This window comes from Strigops habroptila, chromosome 10 (assembly GCF_004027225.2).
Source record: "Strigops habroptila isolate Jane chromosome 10, bStrHab1.2.pri, whole genome shotgun sequence".
NCBI lineage: Eukaryota > Metazoa > Chordata > Aves > Psittaciformes > Psittacidae > Strigops > Strigops habroptila.
In genome coordinates this window covers 26,627,897-26,647,624 of record NC_046359.1, presented here as the reverse complement: position 1 = coordinate 26,647,624, position 19,728 = coordinate 26,627,897, and the positions used below count along the sequence as shown (strand labels likewise).

Genomic DNA, 19,728 nt, shown 5'->3' with positions numbered 1-19,728 from the left:
TCACTGATGTTTTTAATACAGCTGCCTTTTTCTCTTTGATTTCACTTAACATTAAGAAGTAAATTAGTAAGAAGATATAGAGTAAACACGTAAGAAGTAAGATGATATGGGCTAATTTTCTCCTTCTTTTCCTCTGATGGTACCAAACAGGAACAGAGGCTGAGAGAGGAATCCAAATCACTTGTTAGCCCGACACTGCTACCCTGTGCAGCACCTCCTCCTTTCTTTGTGTGTGCCCACCTGGGTTATGAATGGGAGCAGGAACCTCACTCTTGCACACCCTGCACAGCCTGCAAAGGCTTTCGGTCTCAAGTGAGAGCCAGGAAGGAACTGTGGAGACCTCCTTCTACATGCACCCACTTTATCGGCATGAGGCTCAAGAAGAGGGAGCATGAAGGAGCCTATCCTCACACTAAGCTGGGGCCCGGTGTAGGAGGCAGAGGTCATACACTGCCTTCTAGGGGATGGCATTGTCTCTGAGGCTTTCACACCCCTTTTTGTTTCCCATTCCTTTCTGCATCAAACTTTCTCATATCCCTCAGGTTCCAAGTTATATCCCAGATTCATGCTGTCTACTTAGTGGATTTTCCACATGGATTATTGCTGTTTTTCTTCTTTCTCACCCAAAATAATTTGCTGAAGTAATGTAAAATTTGTTTTAGGAAGGCAAAACCAATGTTTTGCATCATGCTTAAGCTTCACTAAGAAAAATATCACCTTGTATTTTTTCTTTTGCTCTGTGTACTGCGAGCACTATGATACAATCTTAACTCCTTTCACAGGTCTGGGATTCTTCCTATTAAGTGCCTGCCCCCATCCTTGGCAAGCCTAATAGCTTGGAGGTAATTGTGACCACAGAAACTAAGTGCTTTGTGACTGGGCAGAATGGTCCTCTCTTCCCACATTTTACAATGCAGGTTATTGAGACTATTGATGGATTCGTTCATTTGCCACCTTCACGCTATAATGTGGCAACTGTTAGCAAATACTGACTTTATTTATGGTGATGGCTATAGTTTTGAAACAAAGCAAGAGTCTGGCCAAAAGATTCTTACCTCCCCTATGTATTTTTATTTATTTAGATACAAAATTGTAACCGCTCCTTTCCATGGCTGAGACATACAAATTTGACAGCACCAGGACTGTTCATAAACAGCTTAAGCAGATGACCTTGTCCTAGATATGGGCTCTTTTTCACTTTATGCTAAAGTACCTGTCTTCTCACATGATTAGCATAAGACTGGTTTCACAACATTATCCCTGTCTGACAAATCCTGTCTACGGGTTACCTGTCCCTAATATCTACTGATTCCTCTCTCCTTAGAGGTTAAAAAATCTCAACCAAACCTTCTCTCCCTCCAAACAGTTTTTAATGTGACAATTAGAAAGAAAACCAATATCTGTATCATGTAACAGTGTGTGCAGACAAATGATTCAGCTGGTGCAAACATGGGATTGGTAAGGGAATCACTGTAGCAAGACCCAGGCAGGGCAGTGGAGAGCCTAACCTCCCTTGCATTGCTCTTGTCTGTGTAATTGTAACAGAGGATTGCAGCCTAACAGCATCCCAGCATCCTCTCCAAGCAGGGACCCTCTGCTATATGACAAGTCTGCATACCCTCTTTCAATAGTAAAAAACATTAATATCTCTTATTCTATGTGGCAAGGGTCAAAACATAAAATGAAGATTCTTATCCACACCCATTTTGTGCCATGTCTTTATTGTGCCGACTGCATGTGGATCATCTGCTGTCCCTCTGGATTTTGTTGGTGATTAGGAGCATTCTGCCCACAGAAGGAATCAACGTCAGAGGTTGCAAACCTGCCAGGATGAGGTCCTGCTTCCTGAAGGGAAGACGGCAGAGTGCTGCTGCCTCCAGGTATACTGTGGAAGCTAATGTTGTATTTTCCATCAAATCAAAAGAATTGGGAAAGCACTGCCAAGGCAGTCTCTTTATTCTGATGAACGCTGTGCTGAAACAGATGGCCATTAAACAAGAAGTTTGTTTGTTTGTTTGTTTGTTGAGTTAAGAGACTGCACTGGTCTCAAGAAGCACTTTTTTGCCCCCAGTGGAACAAATCCACTGATCTGGGAGAAACTTCTGCTATTCCTCATTTTGATTTTTCAGATTGGGAGATACCTGGCTATAATTCATAATTATCACTTTGGGCTTTTAATAACAGACAAGAATCTTCTGACTAGCAAACTGAGGTGTGGAATTTTTTTCATAATGACAGCAATTAAAGATTGGACTGACTTATAAAAAGAGTGGGGGATGAATGCTCCATCACTTGAAATCATTAAATCAAGCAACTGTCTTTATAAAAGATATTTTCTATATCAGCCAATAGTATGAAGATAGATGCAGGAGCCACAGAGAGGAATTCTGTAACTAAGGTTATTCAGAAGGTCAAATGAGATGCCCATAACAATCGCTTCTGGTCCTAACCTATCAATCAAAGGGCATTAAATTTCACTCACTGAGCTGGACATATGATTATGCAAAACAGAAGTACAAGGATTTCCTTGCTTGTAAAGGAAGAACCTGGAAAGAATAATAACCCTGGGATAAAAATACTATGCTGACTTTCTTTCAGAACATCTACAAAGTTATAGTGGATCTTCTTAAGGTTAGCATATGTATCCTGGTTATTCCAGCTGAGATGAATGCTTAAAATGGAGTAGGTTATGAATATGTAATTGATTCTGTGATCTGAAAAAAAAAAGGATCCTGGTATTTGGAAACCCTTCTGCATTCAGCTACAAGATGGACAATGGAAGATTGTTGTGGAGTTGTCTGAGCGTTTTTAAAGAAATTAATATTTCCCATGCTTTTTATAACAGTGCTTTGCAAAAGGGACCTTCTGTGCTGCCTTTGTCTCATTAATAACCCCCAGAATCTTTTTTTTTTTTTTAGCACTGCGCTGTGAAACAGCACCTGCTTTTCTGTCGTACCTCTGGGTCTAGAAATCTGGGACTAGGATTTCCCCATGATAAAATACAGGAAACGGAAAGAATGCATATTCAGTTTGTCTGTTGGCTGGAGCTGCTTTTAAAAGCAGAGGGATGTGTGGGTGGAGGATGTGAGAAGGATATTTTGTACTGGCATATACATGTGTAAACAGCCATTCAATGATTTGTAAAGACCTGAGCTGAACAGCACCCAAGACATTTACAGGTTTTTTTCCCAAATCTCCAATGTTTGAAAGCAGGCGGGTTCAGCCTCTGATAACTGTTCTCTCAGTAGGGCCACAGACCAAATGGTTTTTAAACTGTCCTTCAATCAGTGTAATTGGTTGACAGCCATTGATGAAAGAGTCATGCTGACCAGTGCTGACTACTTCAGTCTGGAAGGGGGTGGGCAGGAAATGTGAATTGCTGTTGTCTACATGTACATGCTAAATTGTATTGTCAATCAGATGGCCAAAGGCTTCAGTATGTCCTCTGCTAGATTTGGAAAGGAGAATTATGTTTGTGGTAGGTAAAGGTGTCCTGGAGGTTGCAAAAGCATTTAAATTCTATTTTTTGTCTTGCTCTGCTGCCCTAGTTCAAACTTTTCTTGGGTTTGGGTATTGTACCTGGTACTGTATGTCAAAGGAGAACATCCCTATTAGAAAATTTCTGTGTCAAGCTAGGTCTTTTTGTTGGTTGCCACTGTACAAGGGAATTTACATGAATATGGTTGTAAGGGCTTTATAAGATCCCTTTAGATAGGAATTATGCACTTTGCTGGGGCATAGGAATTGCTGCATGACTGAAAGGTTCAGCTGCTCAGCAAGGTTCAGTGAGCATGGAGTTAGGCATCTGTAGTCATGGTCTCCAATGTACTTTACAGATCTAAGTCAGGAACAGGATATTGAACCTTAACAGTTCTTTCCAGGGGTGAGTGTTGTGGGCCTGTGAGAGGATCACTACCTAGGCAGAGCAAGATTTCTCCTGTGGCTCTTTTGGGTGGCAGTAGGAATTCCCTGGAGGTGGAAATGAGAGCAGATGTAGTTAAAGCAAGTATCTTGGATGACTGTGAGCTAAGGCAGGATTGGAGAGAGGGGAGGCCTGAACAAAAGACAAATGGAAGTGGCAGCCCCCTTCCTGTTAGAATGACCAAGGAAGAAAGAGATTGCTTCGCTGAGAAGCTCCTTAGTTAGGAGAGAAGCAATATATATCAGGGATGATTAGTAGAAATAAGAAGCTATGGCATGAAGACCAGAGAACTGTGATTTAAGTTTGGAGGCTATGAAGGAAAACCAGAAAGCACACTGGCCTAGCACACTGGGAACTCACCACATCACAGCCTCATGAAAATCTGTTTTGGGTGACTTTTTGCCAGGGTTGTATCACCTTTGATTTTCCCTTGGAATTTGTCACTGTCACAACTGTAGCTGGTGAAAGGTTTTTGGTGGATTTTTGGAGTGCATTGATTTCTGTCATTGCAAGCAACACTTTGCTTTCAAATCAGACTCTGAAACAGTAGTCCCAGAGTCTATTATTAATTCCTGATGTTATTAAGAGATGTCTTCTCTATCTGTGATGAACTGACCTTTATTTTAGAAGGCACTGACATGATTAGACCTTCAATTTGATTTTCTAGCCAACATCATGGCCCAGGATTCCCAGGAACTTTGTTTAAAGTTAGCTTCCTAAATTCATGTTTTAGTCATCTAGTAAATGAAGTAATATTTTAAGATTCTTAATGCCTAGTTCACAATTACCAGCCTCTGAACTTTTTCTTTGGCCAGGCTGTTTATTTCAGTGCCCAGTAAGGTTATGAACCACTGTAACTCTTGGCCTTCCTCCCAAGAAAAGCCCTTCAGCACTGTTCCACATAGAGCCAAGGAAAGCTGGATAGACTGCAAAATAGATAATTGTTCTGTCTTCCTCCTCTGTTTTACCACACTGTAACTCCCTTATATGCAACACCTGCAGCTTCACCTTAGGGATATAGAGAATCTCACAAGGAACACAGCAGGCATAGATTAAAGGAGTGAGACTGGATAACAGTAAGATTTTTGAATTTTGCAGCAGAATTTTTTTCATGAGCTCCTCCAAAGAAGTGTGTGTTGCTTTATGCAGTCATTCTCAAAAAATGTCTTAAAAGTTTTCAGTTCAGTCTGGTTTGACCTTCTAGAGGCCAGATTTGATACCTATCTATTAGCTGAGTGACCTGGTTCTCCTACCTGCACTGGATGGCCTCTTGAAATATAGCTGGTGTTTCCACCAGGAGTAAGAAGTAAATGAGGAGAGTAACTAGGGTAGATGGCTCTGTAACAATATGCTGAACTCATGCCTTTTTTTTATACTTTTCTTGGGTTGTTTACAAAGCAACAGAAGATTATTCTCTTTAGATCTAGGGTGCCTAAAAAGACATGTACTTTACACCAACTACGAAGGGCCTCAGGATCAGACCTTACATGTTTAATCTGGAAGTGCAGAGGCAGATGGTTCTCTTGCTCATGCTTCAGTGCATTAACTAATCTTTAAAGAGCAGGGATTAAGGAGAAGCTTTGCCCATGAACAGGTTAGCCCTGGCTGTCTAGCCCTGACTGTACAAATTCATTCAAATTCCTTGGAAGTGTGTAGTACTGATGGCTGTCCAGAGGCAGGATGCTGGACTAGATGGTGCCACACCATACGTGTGAGCCAGGGCTGCAATTTCCAGGTAAATTTCCATTGCAAAATTATCCTTCTTGCTTGGTTTTTTTTTTTTATTCCATCCATTTACATTATGAATTGTTCTGTCTGTTGGAGTATTGGTACTGGTGTGTGGTAATTCGAATGAGCTAGGGTTTTGCCTGCTCTTATTTAGTCAGTGCTCTTCTTTTCCCTGGCTCTGTGTAGGAGCCTCTTCAACCAAGGGAGGCAGAAGAAAATGTGTGTCTCTGTGTCTGGGGGGCTGTAGAGAGGAACCCGCCAGTAAATGGGAAAGGCTGATTAATCCTCTTGAGCTCTTTTATCTTAATTCAGGTTTTATTTAGACATTCCAATACCGTTCAGCACAAAGGGAGAGCTACTTCTTGACACAAGCATTGGAAATAATAATATTTAACACAGAAAAGCTTTGTACATACTCTTCTCTTTGTCATTTAAGTTACTAAAATATAACAAGGGAAAATTCTTCTAGTATTGAATAGCATGAACGGAGCTGACAGTGTTGTTAGAATCACAGAATTATAAATGGTTAAGGTTGGAAAAGAACTTTAAGATCATCAAGTCCAACCGTTAACCTAGCACCACTAAACCATGCTGGTACCCTCAGTATCAAACATTGTATTTATCTCTCCCTATACAGATAACGGATATATACAGCTTCCACTATAGCATTTCAGGCACTGGCACCACCTGAGAGCTCTTTGCAGCTGCGGCTTGTGCATTTTGCAGTAAAATTTCTCCCCCCTTCCCTTTTCCTTCAGCTTCCCCCGCCCCCAGAGAACTGACACGCTTTTCACTGACAAATGTTGAGTGTAGCTCCTGAGGATTTAGCATGTCAGGCTGTGTCTACACAGCTTAGGTTTCTATTATTATGCAATGGCTTAGAAGGCAGTGCTTTGCCACATAATTACAGAGCCAATCTGTATTAGGACCAGGAGTTTGGATGCCTCCTTCTGTACCAACTACTCTCCTCCCAGCCACTCAAGCCTCCTCCCTGACACTCTTACTTATTTAATAGCTTCTTTTGGTACCATTTGTTCCTCTGCTTTCTGATTTTTTCCCTTTCCTGTGCTACATATTTGTTTGTTTCAGAAGTGAGGGGTCTGAGTCGTGCCTGCACGGATTCCTATGCAGTACAAAGCACTTGCTGTATGTTGCGTCGTCAGAAGAGGTAAGAAGAAATTCCTGAAGCTGCCTGCTAGTTCTCTCGGCTGGTTTTTTTTTTTTTTTTTTTTTTTTTCCCCTCTCTCTTTTTCTCTCCGTGGTTTTTTTTTTTTTTTTTTTTTGTTTTGGTGGTGTGTGCACATGCTTGTCTTACAAGCCGTGCAGGCTCTGCCATCTAGAGCACTCCGTGAGATCACTCCAGTTTGCTGTTTTTCCTTTTTCCATCTCTGCGTGTGTGTGTGTATCTCCCTGTCTCTCTTCCCCCCACGATACAACTCGACCCCCCTCCCGAACACACACGCACATATACAGAATCCGGGCTTGCTAGTATGAACTTGAAGACTTGCAGTACCAAAATGCATGTGTTACCTTGGGATGCACTAGGATCAGAATGCTTGAAAAGCCTGCAGGCTGCTTAGTCGTCCAAGACCGGGGTTTTTAAACCAAACAAGAAAAGAACAAGTTATTCACTTTTTTATTGCTGTTGTTCTTTCTTGCTTTGCTTTTTTTTTTTCTTTATTTTTTTCTTCCCCTTTTTTGTGCTTTGGATATTACTGCAAAAGGAGTCTCAGGGATCCACACACATGGACTTTACTGAATCAGGCTGCATCTGACAAACAATCTAGTCTGCATTTTGGTTTGCTAGAGATCAACCAGGATTTTTCTGATTATATCTGCTTTTGAAAAAAGGATGCACGGCATAGAAAGAAGGTCTAAGTGCCTGTCTGAGACTATTTTACCAAACCTGGGATAAATGTTACTTCTCAAAGGTAAGTGCAAGGCTTTTTTCATATGTATATATAAACTATATATAGCTATAACACAAACCATATACGGATATGTACACAAAATATTTATACACAGTTACCTCTTATGGCAAAAAAAATCTGTTGTCATGCACTTTAAAAGCATCAAAGAAATGTATAACTTTATCTTCCTTTTCACGTTAGCCTAGATAAGATTGTTCATGTAGAGAAATGAATCTCAGTTTGGTTTCTGCTTCCCTCGGCATGAAAAGGCAGTTCAAAAAGAGTATTTATTTTTGTGTCAGTAGGGATTTTTTTCATGGCAGTTTTGAAACAGTTTGAAAAGAGGTTTGAAAGAAAGGATAATAATTTGGTTTCTTAGAAAGGAAAAACTGAGTAGCAAAGCTATGAAAGTGGAGGAATTAGTAAATCCTGAAAAGCTAGGGAAGAACTTTGCTGGACAGATCAACTCTGCTGTATATGAAACCACACAGCAAAAGAGTGGGGACCTTGGCACATGTCATGTGAAGAAACAGAAGGCATAAAGAAGGGAAGGGACTGAGGGGTGTGGAGGTGCAGTGGGAGTCCACTTCAGTGTCTGCTGTTACAGAGGTTGGTGTTCTTGGTAAGGTGATGCCACTGATGAGGAACACGCAGAATTGGCAAGGTGGGCATGGGGGGGATGGGGTACACAAGCAGGTATATGCCATGTCATGTCTGTCTAACATCATCAGACGTATATGCTCTCAGCAAGACTAAGTGTACTGAGAATTTGAGTGGGGAGAAGCATCTAAATGGCAGACAGGACAAGATGTAGCAAAATGGAAACGGAGTCTCTGCCTGGCTTGCATGGACATATGCACAATTTTGCATCGCAAAGCAAGAGCATGTCTGAATAAAACAAGAAAGAAACTAAAGGAGAGAGCAGAAATCGGTGATGAAGTCAACAAGTCCCAGTATGATGGATTAATAAACTGGAAATGTAAAGTGGTCAGTTGTGGTAATGTCTGTAAGGAAGGGTTCTTAAACTGGGTAACTCCTTCCTGCCCAAAGGAGACAAATAGCATTGATTTAAAACAAGAATCATTTTTTGTTAGGGCTGATCTAGTAATTTTGGGGGAGTGCCATGGAAATATTAAGAAGAGTAGGGTTTATTTTTATTACTCCATCTTTAGGATTAATAGGACAAAATAACACTTCTGATGAGAAGAGACAGGAAAACAGTAAGCATCACTTGAGTTATAAAGCCACAGTGAATTAAATTCACACGTCTTATCTTCGTTATACAATGCTTACCATGAATAAGTCCAGCAGCCACCACACAATTGTCACTGGTATTTTCTGTTCCTTGGGAAACAGGAAACATTTACATGCAGGGTATCAGTTTCCTATTGGATTTTGTTGTGTACAGAGGCTATACTAAGGCAAATTTGAGCTTGTGGTGACAATGAAGAGAGACAGATCATTACTTTTATTTTTCAGTATTTCAGGCTGGTTACCATTTCTCTGTTAACAGCTTGCCCTGGGTTGGTGGTTAGTTTGCATTGCCTACAGATCGCCACTTGAGCACAACAGAGTGCTTTTAGCGTGCACTCTGCTCATAGCTGCCTGGTCACAGCAGTGCAAAGCAGAGCTTCAGACTTTCTGTGAAACTGCTACTAATTCTCAGGGAGAGATCAGATGCAAGAGAAAATAAACAAGGCTAGGAGACAGGAAGAAAAAAGTCATTTTGCTCAATCAAGCCATTTTAACCTATGAATCACATCAAAGATCTATATCACCTCTCGGATCAGAAATGGTGTCTGTTGTGCTCTCCCCAGGACAGCTCTGTTTTCTTTAGGGTGACTTTGAGCTGGGTGTCCCCCGGTATCTGGCTGTGCAGGGCACTGGCAGACAGGCAAGCTGGCAGCCCTGGGTGTGCACTGCGCAAGGTGAGAAATGTGATCCAGACTCAGCGCCATTGTTTGCTGCTGTCCCCTCTGCCCCATGCCGCTCTTCACAACATTAGTACTTCCTGTTTAAATTTACACTTGGAACATAACCGACCTTTTTTCCCAATGGGAAGTACAAGTGGCACATCTAGCCTCGCCCCGCAGCCGCTGATCTGCCTGCTGCTCAGGTGGACCTGAGCTGATAGCTCCGTGGCAATCCCTGTCAGAGGATTCTGACCACTGACTGAACCTTGCAATGTAACTATGTTAGACCCATTTGGTCCCCTCATGGGCAAAAAAACAAAATGGGAAGCTGATCCAAAATGATCAAGCTTTAACTGGTAGTAGGTGGGAATATACTTCAGGTGACTTAGGGTGAATCTCTTTAGTGAAGGGTTGCAGACTGATAACCCTTGCGGCTGCATGTGCTGTCCACCCCCAAAGAGGGGAGGGAGGGGGTGATGGCAGTGCTTCTTCACCCCCAAACTCCTTTTTTCATGCATTTTGAAGCATTTCAGCCTTGATCACCTGTGGGAGAAAAAGGGTAGTTTGTTCCAAGCGTGTACTCAGTCTTCTTCCTGGCCTGAGTGCTCAGTCTTCCTTTCTTTGGGTTTGTTGTAGTACACTGTGATGTGTTTGTGGAAAGAGCAACTGTCCTCTAGGTGCTGGACTGAAAAGCAGTAACACTTTTTATGAAAGGCAGAGGAAGACATCCATGGCTCCTTTAAGCCAGCCTTGAGGAGTGTGAAATCCATTGCCCAGCACCAAATGGGCCACTGCTGAATCCCATGTGCTTCCTCTTTGCCTTAAAAATGTAGGCTTCAATTATTGTGACTTAACATCTCACCAAGGTGCTGGGATTTACTCTGTCAGTGTCCAGAGGCTGCGACTGCTTGCAGGATGCTGAACAGCTTCCAGTCATTGTGACAAAAGATAAGGTTTCATCTGAGTGTGCTGGAGTAATAACAGAACCCACAAATCACCCAGTGTGATGCAGTCCTTCAGTAAAGGGCCAGCTGTCACTCTCTGCCCAGCCTGCCTCCACCCAGGATGCACAAAAGGAGGGAAGCTTGTAAGTGGTACTTCTGCTTCTAGTAACTCAAATTAGCTTCTGTATGGGTGACTGCCAAACCTTGGCATGAAATTAACAGATGTAAACATGTCATTAAAGGACCCATAGTGATGCTGCTTGGAAAACTCAGAAAAGGACACATCATTTAGGAGTATTTCTGTTTCCCTAGAAGCAGCGGTTGTCATCATACTTCAGAATATTTGTATGACAGTGTTTGCAATTCTTCTCTCTTCTGTCGCTTGCTCCATCCTGCCCATGATCCGGGTCTCTGATGACATCCTCATCTTCATGGGAAAACATTTCTGACAAACCCAGGATGTCAACATCAGCGTACGAAATGAACAGCAGCAGCAAAAGTCAGAAAACATCTTTTCAGTAAGAAAAAAAGAAAAGCTGATTTCAAAACACGGGAGAAAAGGAAGAGAAGTGCTGTCACGGTTTGGTCCTATCCAGAATCCCTATTGACCTACATAGAAGGCAGCTGTGTGGGATTTTTTCAGTGATAAATGTTCTTGGTTTTGTCAGGAAAATATAGATTTATCAGAACAAAACATGGTTGGAAATGGTCAGTTCTATGAATTCCCTGACTGCAAAAACTCAGAGCAACCCATCTTACTTTTTTCTGGAAGATAAATTTTATTACTTCTTTCCAGTTCTTGTATTTTGTATGAAAACCGAAAATAATTCATATGAAACCTGATCAAGAAAGGGCCACACTCAAATCCATTTTGATAAACGACAAGCAAATCTGTCAGTTGAACTGGAACTAAATATTTCTAGCTCATTAGAAGGCTTGCATACTTTCGATCTCAGTTTGGGCCAAGGAAATTACCAACAATTTCATTTCAGTTCATAGGACCAGAAAAGTTTTGTCTGCCAAGCCCTACCTGGAAGCCAATTTACTTGGCCAAGTGGGATTATTCCAGGAGCATCTTGCCAACGAGTGCTGTGAGATATCAAAGCCTCTGAGTGTCTGCTTTCGAAATCATTCTTCCTGTTATGGAAAACACCTGTGCTGAGACGATATGCCAGCTAAATAAGAGTAGACATGAGAGCATGGCTGTAGCCATAGTACAAGCAGTACAATGGAGCATTTAGGAGGCTTCTGCTAATCTCCCCTCAGGAAGGAACAGGTCTCTAATCCTTCAGTGGATCTGCTATCACCGTGGTGTTATGGAAGGAGGTGAGATAAGGAGAGGGCCCTGGAATAGCACTAAATCCAGGGTCTGGGACCCTGGTTGGTCAGAAAGTGAGAGGTAGTGCTGGTGCACCCCAGCACATACCAGCGTAGGTTCTGAGCAGAACAGAAAGCTGGATTAAGGATAAAACCAGAGAGCACGTGATGGCTGAAAGCATCTTGTCTGCTTTAATAGAGCTAATGTTGCACTGAAAATCCCTGGAAAACACGTGTGTGGCACTGGTGCAGAAAATTATCAGTGTGACTCTTACCCTGAAGCTGAAGCCAGAGGAGGTAGGTCAGGGCTGTGCATAAGTCTGAAACAAATTGTTGCTACTGTCCAGTTGAGACTGGACTGTATAGAGTTTGAGTTGAATTAGCTGGGAGAAGGACAGACTTTCGAAGACCTCAATAGGATCAAGACACGTGAATTGTGGGGATCAGACACATGTGATGTTGGAGGAAATATGTACACAGGTGAGGAAGTAAGGAATTTTTCCTCTCCTGTCTTTAGAGTTGCAATTTGCTTTGGCAGGCTGAGGACCAAGGGGGCTCAAAACGGCACTAGGTGTAAAGAGTCCTTAGCTGTTCTCCTGTAGTGTCTAAGCTCTTCAGAAAAGCTTCAGTATGTCAATCAGAATGAGTAATCCTTTTTTTGTTACAGCCTTAAGATAAAAATTAAGAAGCGAAAAGGAAAAGAGGATGTCTTAAACACACCGCATCCTCTGTTGCAGTGGCAGGATGGGTGGGTTGTGACATCAGTGAAAGGGCAGCACCTGTATGTGTGCTAGATAGGAAAAACTGGCTGTACCAGAATTTATATCAGATCCCTCTGTTAACAGCCTTAAAAAAAGTATCGCTTTTCCAGTACAGAATGAAAACAAAGAGCAGTCAAATGGCAAAAGGAAAAATTGAGAGGAAAAAAAATGCCTGTCATGGCTTGCTCAGCAGTCCCTGTCTGGTTTGAAAGCAGCCAACAACAAATGGCTGTCTCCTCAGAGACAAAAATCAAAACCTTCTCAATCATTTCAGTAGTCATTCAATCTCCTTCCCTTTGTGAATAATATTCCTGTGACTAGGTAAATACATGCAATACTCAGAAAGCTCTGCATGGTTTGTATGTGAACCAAGTGTACTAAACTAAAAAAGAAAAAGGCCAAACTATTGATAGAATATAAATTATCTGGACTGAGACTATTTTGTTGGTTTCCTAAACTGATGGCTAGTTGGCATTTTGTATGAGTTATCTCCAGTGTAAGTGAATGTTATCACTGCTGCTGGCAGATATTTACTATATATTGGTTTTTAGATAAGGATACAACATTGATTCTTTTCTCTCCAAATTATTGACTGCACTTTCTCCCTGTAGTCAGGTCAGATAACTTACATCCTCTGGAAATGCTCAGTAGAAAAATGCGTTAGGTCCCAGAAATTCTCATGGAGGAAAGGATCAAGGGGTTTTGTTTGCAGGCTGCTTATAATCAAAATATCTTGTAGTTATCCCTGAAAAATCTCAATTTGATTGACAAATACCACTGTGAGGTAGGTAAGTATTTTCTAATCCCATTTCACATGACCAAGTAGCACACTAAGCCATGAACTTTTCAGTTGACACCCACTTTGCAAGGACAGTGTGACCTTTCCTTATCACCACAGTTACATCTTCTTTTCACAGCTCCCCAGATGCATTTGGACCATGATATCTTCATGAGGTGAGGAGGAAGGTTATTGAGAGGCTTTACAGTTATACAGTGTGGACAGGAATCTCACAGAGGGTGAGCTTTCCCCTGTCCATGGTTCCCAGCATCCTACCCTGACTGGACCTGGTGGTCCTCCAGCTGCTGGGAAAAGAAATTTCAAGTGCCTCAATAAATTGCATTTTTTTTTCAAACCGAGGGATGGGTGCCAGCAGTTACATGTGAACTGGAGAGAACTGGCCTTACTGGCAGAGAGTCGGAGCACAGGAGTTGAAGAGCAGCCTGAGGCATTTTTATGAGAGCAAATGCGCTAAGTGCAAAGAGAGCAGTTTGGAGAAAGACTGTAGAAATTTTGGTAGGATGAGGGGGAAGAGAAACAGAAAAATCACCAGTGATACAGCTATGATGATGTTTCTGTCTCCTTAGATATTTGTATGACTCTTCTTGCTGCTGAGCTGGAGTGCCAGGCTGAGCTAAAGAAGGTCTTATGATATGTGTCTTTAGTGACACTGTACATAGCTGATCCCTCCTTGAGCCACTGTGGGGTGCTTTACTTGTCACATCTAACTTGTTTTAACCTTTTGGTTAACATGTTAAAAATTATTCAAGCCTTTTGTTCATTTGTTTCTTTCTTTCCCCTCTCTGAATTGGTGAGTGGAATGAGGATGCTATTTATTTATTTTTCCTTAGCATTGAACACAAAGAGTTTTTTATCATCAGTGAGCAGATGAGTCACTCATTAATAATTATAACCCTCTCCCGGAATTCTTAGTAGAACCTAGCAACAAGCTTTCAAACTAATGTTAGGGACCCTCTAAAACTTGACAGGTCCATCTTCATATGGTATATTTTCGGGACAGAACGCAATTGATGGGCTGACATCTGTCTTTGCTATGTTGGATGTCAAATGGCTGCATTTCATGCCCATCTTAGTGTTTTGTTTTCCTCTTTGACAAATTTTTCACCTGCCTAATTCTGTGAACAGCATAAGAAAAGTGTGTGATGACCCTGTGAGTTTGTGGCTAAAAGGAAACTTCCCTGCATTTGAGATTCTAACAAGAAAAAGAAGAAATACATCCTCCTGCAAGAAGACTGAGACAGGACATGGTGAATTTCTGTGCATTGGTGACTTCTACCCTACATCAGTGTCCTTCCACAGAATGTAAAAATCAAAGTTATGCTACATCCTATCTCAACTATAGGATTTATATTTAAAAATAAATAACGCCCTCAGGCCAAGGAACAGCTACTGCAGTACTTTCCAGCACAGCTCACTGATTTCGTTTGATACATCCTGCTACTCCCATGTTGCTGTAGTTAGCATTAAATAGCAGACAGATCACTTAGTGACCTAACTGAAACTGAGACCTAGTTGGGGTACACTTCACACACACAGGCCATAAGATATGCAGGCCCTGACACCACCTCCTGTGCCAGGCACTGGGTAAAGACCTGAGAATGAGGTCTCTGTTAGGCTGTGCTATTCCTTTCTGTTACAGAGGGTTTTTACTTATTTTATGTCAGTCTAATCATGTTTGTTTTAAGGAATTGCTTTTGACTATTTTTGTGATAGCATGTGTTGTTTTGTCATGGGACTGTGATGAGCTTAATGCATACATTAAAAGTGCAGTTTTCCACAAAAGTCCTTCTATTACAAAAATCAATCATCTTTTAGGAAAACCTAAATAAAAAGCCTCCCAAGTTTCGTGTGTGATGTAGTTGCACTCACACACGCTCACAGTCATTCTTTTTTCTTTATATTGACAAGTACATAAAGAACAAAAATGAACTCTGCAGCCAGCTGTTCTTCCTAAATATGTCTTGTCTTCCTGGCTTAGGTAAAAGGCAAATTGCAGCTTGAGACTTCATTTGTGCAGCAAATCTTAGTCCCCAGCAAATCAAGCTTGTTTTCAGAAGCCTGTTTCTTCAGTCGCAGTATTTCAACATGGGAAGCCAGGCTGTGTTCATGCCCCAAGTTGATTAGCCATTTTTGCGGAGTCTTTAGTTATAGGTGGCAAAAACATTTCAGAACAAATGAACACAGTTTTGGACCTTTGTTTCCCTTCCTTCCGTTTTCAGAGCCTTTCTGACATTTAAGCAAAGCATTATCTGAGAGCTTTTTGAAAAGAATTAATATGGGATCTCAGATTGTCATTTTCAGAATACTTTCCACTTTGCTTCTAAATTATCTCTCCTGTAGCTATAGATTTATTTTATAATATATATTGGAGTTCTTTTATTGTTGGGTTCTTTAAAAAAAATAAAAAATTGTTTATTCCTGTAATCTTAATAGGAAAAAGAAAACAATTACCTTGCCAACACACAGTTGTCTTTTGATCATCTTGTAATAAAGTAACAGATATTACTGAATGCTTATAGGGCATCAGGTATAAAATCATATATTCAGATAAGAAAAGGAAAAATAAGCTTACCAGTAGGAATTTGGAAATTGATACTCAGGAGGAACTTGGTTGCTTATAATTCTGTTGATAGCTGTTAAGATTTGGGTGACATTAAGTGATATTGATCACTTAGATTCCCACTAATTTTTCTGAGATTTGTTTGTCTAAAGTGATATTCAGCTGTCCATGCTTTCAAATGTTTTAGTCATTCAGAGAAGCAGCAGCACCTATATCACACGTGATGAGGATGACCAACAATCTGAACACAACATGAACAGTGATTAAGCAGGTCATTAATATTAGTAGCTGGCAAATCATACGTAGCTAGATTAAGAGACCTTTTTTTGCTAATATATATGAAACAATTGAGATGAAATAAAAAATAAAGTAAGGATTAAATCAAAACAAATATTTTTTAACCAATACTTCCAACCACTGTTAATAAAAATAAAATGTAGACTGTATCAGTAAGTGCATTTTAATACTGGTATTCAATAAATCCTGGCATCTCATAAGGGAAGAGAATGTCAGTACCAGTCTCTGTGACACATATATGTGTAAACATATATTCATTTGTTGTACGTCAAAACCAGAAAAAGCACTAAGGGAAGCATAACCTTGTAAGTAAAGCTTTGGTCTTACAGTCAAAGTAGGCCTGCAAAAAGCTATGCAGGACTTAGCAAAACTTGCCAAAAGCACACACTTGATTGCAAAGAAAAAAGGAAGACAACTTTAATGATTACAATTTACCTAATTTGGAAATATTTCCCTCTTTCATATATTATACATCAGGTCACTTCTGAAATTGTATTTTGAAATGAAATGCTCTACCAATTCACAATTATGTTTCCACTTCAGAATCAATAAATATTTTTGGAAAATTTAAATGTGTCCAATTTAAACAAAGCATCTTCCTCTCTTTTGAATAAAACATTACAATTCAGCCCCAAACCCCATTTTTAATTCCTTTCTATCCCTCTTAAATCCTTTTTTCAAATCATTAAACACATATGTTTATATACACATGCGGCCTGTGTGTGTGCATATGGTTAGATACATTCTTGGCCACAGGCATAAACTTTGCTTTCACTTCTGCTTTTGTAATAGGAGATAGTAAGAACAGATGTCAGAGACCTGTATTAAGCCTAAGATTACTAATGTTTATGAAGCATTTATAGAAGTGAAGGATACACTCAGGGGAGTAACTCTATGTCAGCAAAAGTACAGACACAACATAAAGAGAGCTAATGGAGAGTCAACTTTTTTCATTAGAGAATAGGTTTTGTCCAAATCAGTTTACTGGGTATATTGGGGAAAGGGAGGAGGAGAGGAGGAGGTTATTTGGCATCTTCCTTTGTTTTTTGTTTTTTGTTGGGTTTTTTTTAAAGTATTTTCACCTGGAATGTTTGTGAGTTTTATTTTAAAACAAAATTGAACTTTTTATCATGTGGAAAGTTTTAATGTGGCACCTTGTCCTATTTTTACCAAAAATAAGCATTTTCTAGAAAACAGACACTCTCTAAATTGTGATTAGTCACTCTAACTTAAACAAATTAAATTTGTCTCTCAACTTCTGATAAAATCAGGCTTTTGAATACTTTTAGGATTGCTGATAGCCATACAGAGATGTTTCCACTTCTGTTTGTAGAATTTTTCTTTCCTCCTTTCTCATTTTTTTGCTTTCTTGCCCTAGTAGGTCTGTTATTTATGGATGGTTGTACATAAAGGGAAAAGATCATTTGATGACTTCTCCAAATAAAAATAGACTGTAAACCACTGTATTTGTTTTAAGGTTCACAGGATGGGTAATATGAAGGTAAAATGGTAATGAACACATACTGTTGGAGTGGGAGGCTTGGGCCATGGCAAAGCAGGCCATCGTAGTTCCTAATCTCTGGAGAGAATTAACTTCCAAATTTTAGCTGTACAAAAGCAACAGGGGGCGAGAGGGGACACACACGTCTGATCATCAAGGAATTAAAATGGACTTTGCAACCAATGCAACTGTGGGAACTGAACAGTAAAAGAATGGCTGAAAAAAGTGAGAGAGAAAGTTTCCTGTGGCAGAACAGCTTCATGCAGCAGTTCTGTGCTCTTTGTACTGGAAATGCTGTTGGCTGGAACATGGCTTGTATTCTCCTATGCTTAAAAATGAAAATTACAGCCACTCCACTTCTAAATTTGTTAGAGATTATCCTTAACAGGTGATTCATCTCTCTCAGTCATGGGAAAAAGGAATGAAGAGTTCCTGATAATGTAAGTCAAAATCTTCCTAGAATGCAGAGCTTTGGGGACTGTGTATTAGTATGCTGACACTGCAGTAACAACTCCATATACTTTTCATACATCTTCCACTCATGACTCAGAGCAAATGTGAATAAATTGATCCTTGGCACTTTCCATGTAAATTGGGTCATTGTTACTATTCTATATGAGAGAAAAATGGGGCATGGATTTTGGCTTACATTAGTCTGTGATCACACACAGTGTCTACAGCAGCTGTTGATTGGATTGCTCATTAAACTGGGTGTCATAGTGATGAGGTTTGGGCAATGGCGAAGTAGTGCTAAACTGGTGCAGTGGAAACCAAATCAAATCCCAGAGTTGTGCAGCAGCAGCAACAGTCAGCTATGCCTACATGAGTAAGCCCGCTGGAGAGCTTAATTTAGGCTTTTCATTTCAGCAAGACTATTATGAAAACAGCACTCAAAAAACAAGCATTAGCCAAAGTAGAAGCCACCGAACCCTTTTGTACAGTTGTTTACATGCTTTAACAGAGTTGAAGAAAATAATCATCACACACATCATTATCTTCCTGTTTATTTTTGCTGGGTTTATTTAATAGTCATTTGGGATGGATATGGATGTATTGCCATCTGGAATTATCAAAAAAATGCAGAAATAGCTATACTTAGCTTCCTATCTTGCTTGGGATGCTAGAAATCCTCCAAGTATATGTCCAGGCTAACGCAATCTTCTCTAGATATTTTCTACTTATTACTGTAAATTGCTATATTGAATTACTGATGAAATTTATATTAGAAGAAATATTGAATTACTGATGAAATTTATATTAGAAGAAATTCTACTGATACCATTATTTCACTCCAGTGATGAACTAAAACCTTTTATTCATATAACATAGACAATATTTGTGCATTTATTATTCTACATTATGCTGGTTTTAGATGAAGAATCATAGAATTGTTAGGGTTGGAAAGGACCTTAAGATCATCTAGTTCCAACTCCCCCGCCACAGGCAGGGACACCCCCCACTAGACCAGCTTGTCCAAGGCCCCATCCAGCCTGGCATTGAACACTGCCAGGGATGGGGCAGCCATAGCTTCTCTGGGCAACCTATGTCAGTGCCTCATCACCCTCATAATGAAGCTGAGGAATTCTCATATCTCAGTCCTTATTGAGCAGGTAAATATAAACGTAGCCTCTAGTAGAGAAAATGGTTAATCTAGCAAAATTGGAAAGCTCAGCTGACCCAAAATCACTGACTTAGTTATTCACTGAGAAAAATGCAAACTGCTCATAAATGGTGAATATAGGAAAACCACATAGAATTCATCCTCTGCATGATTTGTAATTATTTGTATAAACCCAGCAAAAAAATTCTAAAGATTCTTGATCACAGTGTTTCCTTACTGCTTTTACAGAACTGCCTTTAAGTCCGCACAAACAAACAAATGCCAACAAACCTAAGAAGTTTCTGCATTGCAGCTGTCAAACACCCATTTCACATTTAGTGTCATTTGGCTAAATAGCAGCTAGTCCCTCATTCTATAGACAACAATCCAGTCTCAGCTGTCCAAACTTGATACCCAAAACATGGTGATAGTCCCCCATGACTGTTACTTGCAATGATCATTCCCATAATTACTCA

The 19,728-nt window shown here is 40.3% G+C and overlaps 1 protein-coding gene across 1 annotated transcript in view; it reads left to right on the top strand.

Annotated features, from left to right (window-relative positions):
* Positions 1–6,752: 6,752 nt before the first annotated feature.
* The window catches only part of LRFN2 (leucine rich repeat and fibronectin type III domain containing 2), a 159,880-nt gene continuing 146,904 nt past the window's right edge, over positions 6,753–19,728 (top strand). Inside the window, exon 1 of the mRNA XM_030500006.1 lies at positions 6,753–7,581. The gene's annotated coding sequence lies outside the window, so the exon portion shown is untranslated. The remainder of the gene's footprint in view (positions 7,582–19,728) is intronic.